Source organism: Macrotis lagotis, chromosome 3, assembly GCF_037893015.1.
Source record: "Macrotis lagotis isolate mMagLag1 chromosome 3, bilby.v1.9.chrom.fasta, whole genome shotgun sequence".
In the NCBI taxonomy this organism is placed as follows: Eukaryota; Metazoa; Chordata; class Mammalia; order Peramelemorphia; family Peramelidae; genus Macrotis; species Macrotis lagotis.
The window spans coordinates 155,656,028-155,663,759 of NC_133660.1; the positions used below are offsets into that span (position 1 = coordinate 155,656,028).

General features: G+C 47.2%; 1 protein-coding gene across 7 annotated transcripts in view; it reads right to left on the reverse strand.

The window, feature by feature from the left end:
- The window catches only part of ADGRL3 (adhesion G protein-coupled receptor L3), a 966,635-nt gene extending 963,141 nt beyond the window's left edge, over positions 1-3,494 (reverse strand). For 6 of the 7 annotated variants that reach the window (XM_074229353.1, XM_074229350.1, XM_074229351.1 and 3 more), the window contains exon 1: positions 2,904-3,493. The gene's annotated coding sequence lies outside the window, so the exon portion shown is untranslated. Of the gene's footprint in view, positions 1-2,903 lie in introns of all 7 variants that reach the window. The other variant, XM_074229354.1, reaches the window with a different exon arrangement.
- Positions 3,495-7,732: the final 4,238 nt, after the last annotated feature.

Sequence of the window (7,732 nt, forward strand, 5' to 3'; positions counted from 1 at the left end):
GTAATTCAAGTACTTCTGACATATTCACCTTCCACTAAAGACTATGCACAATACAGATGGACACAGCTCTCATGACATCAGAACCTGTGGAATGTATGACTGCTAGGAAACACATGCTGCTGGGAAACAAAGAACAGATCTGATAAATTTTCTAATGTAAGGCCTGGGAATGACTGGGATCGATCTTCTAAATTGGGGGAAAAAAGTACTATATGAGGTTCAAACTTGCCAGCAAACTACAATCTTAACACAAATGCATTGGGGGAAAGAAAAACCTCCTTACAAAGACTGATTTTTTTCATCTGTCTTCCAATAATTACATCTCTCAATTATCTATCAAAGGAACTACTATTAGCCAAAATTGTTTGGTTTAAGAATTCCTTCTTGTTGTCCTTTTTATAATTAAAAGGACACACCATTTAATCAAATTTGGCTGTGATTAATTCAATATTTTCCTTCTTACAATCTCAGCTCCTTAAGAAACTGAGATCTGTATACCGAATCCAATCTAGGATCATCTCCTTTTTTAGTATCTTAGAAACCAAATGCCCTCACACAAAACAGTGTTGTACTTTCAATTCTAAATAGAAGGATATTTGCAGTAAACCCCAGAGCAGCTTGAGTGTAACCACAACAAAGAGATTTTGCCATTTCTGTCAGGTACAAGAATTTAAGGACAGTTTACCTAGAGAAAAGTAATAATTTATAATTGAGTGTTTAGCTTGCCTTTGTGTAAGATAAAATCTTTGTGCCTTTCCCACAGCGCTTGCTTTTAAAGAAAAAAAAGGACAATGGATCTTTTTATAAAGGTTGGTTTCTACAACAATTCTCTTTAAACTTCATTCATTTTCTAGAAGACTCTTTTGGGTGACACCCAGAAAGGACCAAGAAACCCCATTTCCATCCCAAGGCCTGAAGCAATTCTAAAAAGTGGGAGTCACAGGACCACCCCATTCACCACTGATTGGAAAGATACCAGGAGAAAGTTGGCTAAACTCTACACTGCATGTGAAAATGACTCAAAAACAAAGCATTCCAAAAGCAGTTGCCAAATCTCTGAGAATTTCACAGTGAATTTCTTGAACCAATGGTTAGGGGAGAGTAAAGAAGAAACTGAACTAGTCTGCTACATAGTAACTTCAGAGGAAGACCCAGAAGGAATTTCCCCCCTTTCTCCCCAGTCTCCACTTTCCACTCTCCGCCTCCGCTCTCCCCCACCCCCCAAAAAAACTGCCCGCAGAAAAGGCAAGGGGGCTAAATGCTTTCTAATGAGTAGGGCGAAAGGGAAATTCAACACAATAGACCTCGGCTGTTTTGGCTGTAACTGCAATGGTTACTGAGGCACGCACGCACTCTTGTTTACAATGTGCGTTAAGTACAACTGGCACGCATCACTGGCAGGGATGGAGACTGTGCACCCCGGAGGTTACTCACACACCAAAGAGTTCTGAGAACAGTTTTTCAGAATGTCTCTGGGAACGAATAAAACCAAGCACGCCGGCTAATTGGGGTGGGGCGTGGGGAGGGGGCACGAAGGAAGTGGGGAGGAGAATCAATAGAACCGGGGAGGCGAAGGCTCGTTTCGGTTCTTTAGATCTCTGGAAGAGATGACTCCTCGCATCCAGGAAAATGAGGTAGCGGTCTCAAGTGCAGCACCGCAGCTCTGGTCTGAGGACCGGCGCACATCGCCCCTGACTGCTTCCTGGTTTGGGGAGAGCTCAAGAAGGTGAAAGCTGGCTGCACTCAAGCAGCCCCATCACTCCTCGCTCCCTCCTTTTTGCTCCTCAAACCAGATTTTCCAGTTAAACCGAACAGAGCCGATTTTGATAAGACAGCTCAGCCTGGGTAGCAGCAGCTTTGCCATCTTCCTACTAAACACCCCCCCCCCCAGCTCCTCCTCACACCCTGGCCCGACCTCTGCGGGCTGCTTAGCCCCAGGTGGACCTGCTGGCAGCTCCCCTGAGATGTAAAACTAGGTCTCGATGTAGCTACTACCCCGGCAGGAATAGGAATGGGGGGAAAGAGGGAAAACCCCGAATGGCCCCTAGCCTTCCCTTCTCCAAGCGTGGAGTGGTGCCTACTCAGCTACCTGTAACCCAGCATGTTGCAGACAGTCACCTTCGCACTTCACCTTTCCGACTCCTCCCCGCCATCCCTGGTGGCCCCAGTCCATGCCAACACCGCTCCCCTGCCCTGTGCCTATGCCACCCACGAAAGTGGCTCCCTCTCTCACGCCTGCCGGGCAGAACCAAGGCTGGAGGGCATTGGAGGGAGGGTGACTGAGTAGAAGTGAGAGGCATGAAGAGGTCTGGGAACTCCTGCCTGGGGGGGGGGGGTACCCAAAGCAGGTCCGGAAGTAGCCGAATGGGGCCAGCATAGATGCTCTTGACCTCGAGGGAGGAAGATACAAAGGCTGTGTAGGGCTCTGTCCTCAGACCTCGATCACCCTCCCTTACTTTCCTCCCCCATCCGCTCCCCTACCTAGCCTTCCTTCAGTCGGACAAGCCTCAAGCACAGAGAAGCCTTCGCCTCGTTTCAACCCAGCGGAGAGGGCGGTAAATGGGGGGGGGGGGGGTGAGATTATGGCAAACGTCCATATTTCCCCGGGTACGCGACCGCCAGCACTCTTTTCTCCTTTATCCCCTTAAACCTCTCTCCTACTTCAGATCGCCAAATTGCTGGAAACCTACTGAGCCGCCCAGACTGAGCATCTTGCACCGAGCCTTCGGCAGGGCATCACTCCCCTCTCCACATGAGCATACTGTGCGTGTGTGTCTATGTAATGCCCCGCACCATCGCGGCCGCCGCCGCCAGCCCCTGATGCCCGGGTGAGAGGGACGAACGCATCAGACTGCCCTCGTCCATTTCGATGACTATTACGAGGAGTGGGAAGAATCAATTACCTTTTGTAACCTCCGGTTCCTGAGGTAGTCCCATCAGGTGCTCAACAGCCTGTAGCCAGGAGCTGCTCCCACAATCCAGCCATGGAACCCGGGGGGAAAGGATGGACCTGCCACAGGAAAGACAACCTCCTCCCCCTAAAAACAAAAAATAATCATCGGAGCTCGAGAACGGGTAGCAGAAGGGTGGAGAACCCAGGCGAGGGTAAGCAACAAAAAGTGTCTCCTTCCCCCTTTTCTTGTTCTGCTACATAGCCACCTCCACCGAGGGGGGGGGGAAGGGAGACGAGGGGGGGGGGGGGGTTTTCTTCCTTTTTGTTTCCTGACTGATTACACACCGAGAGGGAGAGGGGAAAAGGAGCAAAGGAAAAAAAAATGTATTTCCTAGTCAGTTGCCCAACTTCAGAGTAAGGTTATGTCTCCAGCAGCAGCGCCCACACCAAATCGTCAGCTATTAATATGCGGCAGTCATTGCACGAGCTGCTGCTGCCTCTCCTCCTCCTCTTGCCGCCGCTGCCGCCGCCGCTGCTCAGGAGAAGACGGTGCTGAAGAGACCAAAAATCTTCCACCATCCCCCCAGCTGATCTTTAGAGCCAGTCCCCCCCCCTCCACGCACTCCACCCCCCCGTTCTCTTTTCTTTTTCTTCTTCTTCCTCGTCCTCCTCTGTTCGGGTTGGAGCGAGAGGGCTGGAATAGGTAGCAGGGAGAGCCAAGGGGGGCAGGGAGGGCTGCTTCTCCCCCGGAGCCACCACCTCCTCCTGTTGTTCTTTCCCAGCGAAGGTTTCTGTCTCCCGCCTGTAACCTGCCCGGAGAATGGGGGAGAGGACCACGCGAACTCCTTCCCCGGTGCAAAGCGGCGGAGCGCGGAGCCCGCGGCGGCCGAGCCGCAGATGCTTCGGGCGGAGCGAGGGACCGAGCCCGGGGGCTGTAGCGGTTTAGCTTGCGGGCTGATCCAGGGAGCTGCGGGCATGTGGGAGCTTCATCGCCCGACCCCCTCCTCTCAGCCGCCGCCGCCTCCTCCTCCTCCTCCTCCTCCTCCTCCTCCTCCTCTTCCTTCCTCCACCACCTCCTCCTCCTCCTCTTGCACACTCACGCACACTCACACTCGCAGACACAGCGAGCTCCAGCCAAACCAGACCGTGCCCCCCACACACGCATCCACGCTCGCAGTCACTGAGGATGAGAAAGGGGGGAGGGAGAGGAGAGGGGAGGGGGGCGATTCACAGCCAGCGGCCGCTGCCGGAGCCGAGCAGGCGAGCAGTCCAGGAAAAACCCGAGGATGCCCCCTCCGGGACCCGCGGCAGCAGCTGCATCCCCGAGCGGGAGCGGCGCGGGAGGACCAGCGGGCGCAGGGCACCCCTCGCCCGGCGGCAGGGCGATCCGGGGAGCGCCGGGACTCTGCGTGCAGCCCGGGAGAGGCGAAGCCCGCCGGAGCCCGAGCAGAATGAGCCGCGAGCTCGCCAGCCAGCCAGCCGAGAGCGCAGCGCCGGGGAGGGGGTCGGCTTAGGGGGAAGGGGAGGGAGGGGAGCCGGAGGAGGCAGGGAAAACCCGGATCTGGACCGCCGGCTGGCTCTACGGACGCGGGCTCCACCTAGCAGCTCTGGCAAAGGCATGGAGGTGGAGAAGTGGGGGGGGCTCAGCCGAGGAGGCAGGAACGCCGCTGCCTCCCCTTCTCTTCCCTGCTCCGTGTAAAGGCCACAGCCCCCCGTGGCTGCACTGTGCCCTCCAACTCTCCACTTCCCTCCCCTAACCCTACTGGAGGGATGAGGAGGGTGAGGAGCTGGAGCAGGGCACTGAAAACTCACACAGCAGTTAGTTGCCCCACTGATGAGGTGTTCTTCCTCACGGTTTTGTTTAATCCCCTTGTCTCATTCAGCCTGCTGCCGAATTTGGACTGACACTGTCTGTCTGTCTGTCTCTCCCTCTCTCTCTCTCTCTGACCGTCTCTCTGTCTGTATCTCTCCCTATCTCTCTGTGTGTGACTATCACTGTATCTCTGTCTCACAGTCTGTGTGTGTCTCTTTCTGTAAATCTGTCTCTGTCTCCCTGTGACTGTCTCTGTATCTCTGTGTGTCTTTCTGTGACGTTTGTCTGTATCTGTGTGTGTCTGTCTTTCTGTGACTGTCTATATCTCTCTCTGTCTCTGTCTTTCTGTGACTGTCTCTGTCTCTGTCTCTCTTTCTGTGACTGTCTCTGTATCTCTCTATCTCTGCCTTTCTGTCTGTGTGTATGTGTGACTCTGTTTTTGTCTCTCTCTCTGATTCTGTCTCTGTCTTTGTCTCTCTCTCTTCACAAGAACTTTGTTTAAGGTTAAGCTATTTGCCACTCCTAACAATTTGGGAGGGTAGGAAAATGTTAAATATTATTTAATATGATTTAGAGAAGGGGAGATGGCATTTTAATTTCAGAGACTTGGATCACAGAGTGTTATAGTTTAAAAGGTCTTTTTTTTTGAAGTAAAAATTCAAACAGATGTTTTCTGGTAGTTGCAATAGAAAACCTTTCAAGATAGCCTTGTGACCTTGATCAGTTTAATTTCTTGGTGCCTCACTTTCCTCGTTTGTCAAATAATGCAAGTAGACTAAATGACCCTCAAGGTTCCTTCAAATTCTAGTTGATTTTAAATTATCCAAAAGTTGCTTTCTATGGGAAATAAGCATATTGTTATAGGAGATTAAAGTAACTGCTTTGCATTCAACTAATAGGTTAGTCAGATCCCCCAAATTCATGCCATGCCATTTTTTAAAATGACTAGGTCTCTCCATCTCACCCAGTCTGGAAGTATCAGCTATGCAAGGGACTGATTTCTCTACAGATCTAAAGGAGAGCTCTGAGTTACTTGGTTTTTGACCTGGGCCACTTCATCCCTCCTTAAGCTTTTCAAATTGAATGACTTTCACATGTTCTTAGAGAAAAAAATGTAGTAATTGTTTACAGGTTAACAAAACTGTAGTCAGAAAAGCATTCAACATAGTCTGAGAAGTCAGCTTCTAGACAGTTTCTTCTGCTTAGTACTACTATGACCTTGGACAAGTGACTCCACCCCTTTGGGCCTAAATGTTCTCATCTGTACCAAGAAGAGTTTTGGGGGGGGGAGGACCAAGAAAACTACTTCCCTGGTACAAAGTATCTCTGAGATTATTTCCATCAAAAATCCAATAATTTTAATGTCTAAAAAGTCTCACTAGGTCCAATGTTGCTTTTGGGGGTCTAATATTCAGGATACAACTAAGTTTTGTTATAAGTTTATACTTTTAGCAAATATTCACAAAATGTATTATGCCTTGTTTTTAGACACTGATTTGCCTGAATATTTTTATTACAGTTAGTATAGACAAAATAACTTATACCGAGGGGGGAAATAAAAAATTGCAGATCCTCATTTTATTTTTTTTTAATAGAACTTTTTGTGTTCCTGGAGCAAATTGCAACTGTTCTGCAATTTAGAGGCACAGAATTGTTGGGAGGGGGGTTGGAACTTGGGGAAGGACTTCAACTTGTCTAAGGACCCTGAAGCCAGTATGTGTCAAAGGTGAGGCTTAAACCCATGTTTTCTAGAGGCTTAGGCTTGATCTTTGTTCACTAATTCACACTGCCTCTCTGAATCATAGTTCCCTTTAAATTTTTCTGGTTCTTATTTTTAAAGTCACAAAATAAGGGATCTACATAGTATAGTGAATAGAGTTTAGTGAATCTAAACTTAGATCCAGAAACATATGATTCAGATCTTGAATTAATAATTTCCTTTCTGTAGTCATGTCACTACTTTCAGCCTCAGATTTTCCATCCATAAAATGGGGATAATAATAATAGTTCAAATCAGCTAATAGATAAGTAGATAAATATTGATACTGACATTACTTCATAAACTTAAAAGTTGTATAAATGCTATTATTATGTCTTCAAATTATCAAATACTCAACAGATTTATTCCAATTATTAAGCAGAGTCTTAAAAAAACAGTTTTGAAAAATACTAAGAAAAATACTAGATACCAAATATTACTTGAGGAAGTAAATGAAATTATATATATATATATATATATAAAATCATAATGTTGTACATTAGGATATAAGTTCTTTACTATAGTGTGGTAGGTGGTTGTGCATAATTGTATGCCCAGGTATTGGAGAGGCTAAGGCCAGTGTAATCTGTAATCTAGAGCCCTGGAGTCATAAGTAGCAACTGACTATGACCTTCTATGTGCATGACTACACTAAGTTAAATATTAATATAGTGAGCTTGCCAGGAAGAGGGTATAGACCAGATTGTTTAAGGATGAGTTTGCTAAGAATCACGGAGGAGGTTGAAGCACCCCCAAACAAATCAGGCTTGTGAATAGCTTTTGCACATCCAACCTGGGTAAGACAGGAGATCCAGTCTTAAAAAGGGATTGTTTCATCCATTTTAGTTTTATTCAAAGAGCTTAGCATAATAATTAGAATCAGCCCTAACACAACATCTTGATATCTTAGGCCAGGAGAGACACTTACAGTGACATTTTTCAAAACATTAGTAAAAACATTTATTATCTTGAATGTAGCTAAGGAACTTTCATCAAAAAAATTAGTAACAAGCAAAAGTATGAAGTGATAAGGAAAGGACCACAATCAAAACGGAAAAAAAAGGGAAAGAAAAAAATGAAAAAATATAAGTTTAAGGAAAAGAGAGAAGTAAAATAGTAAGTTAATTATCTATTTAGAATCATCAAATGACATAGTAGAAAACATTTTTTAAAATGACAACTGTATGTGGCACAGTGGATAAAGCACCAGCCCTGAAGTCAGGAGTACCTGAGTTCAAATTCGGCCTCAGACACTTAATAATTACCT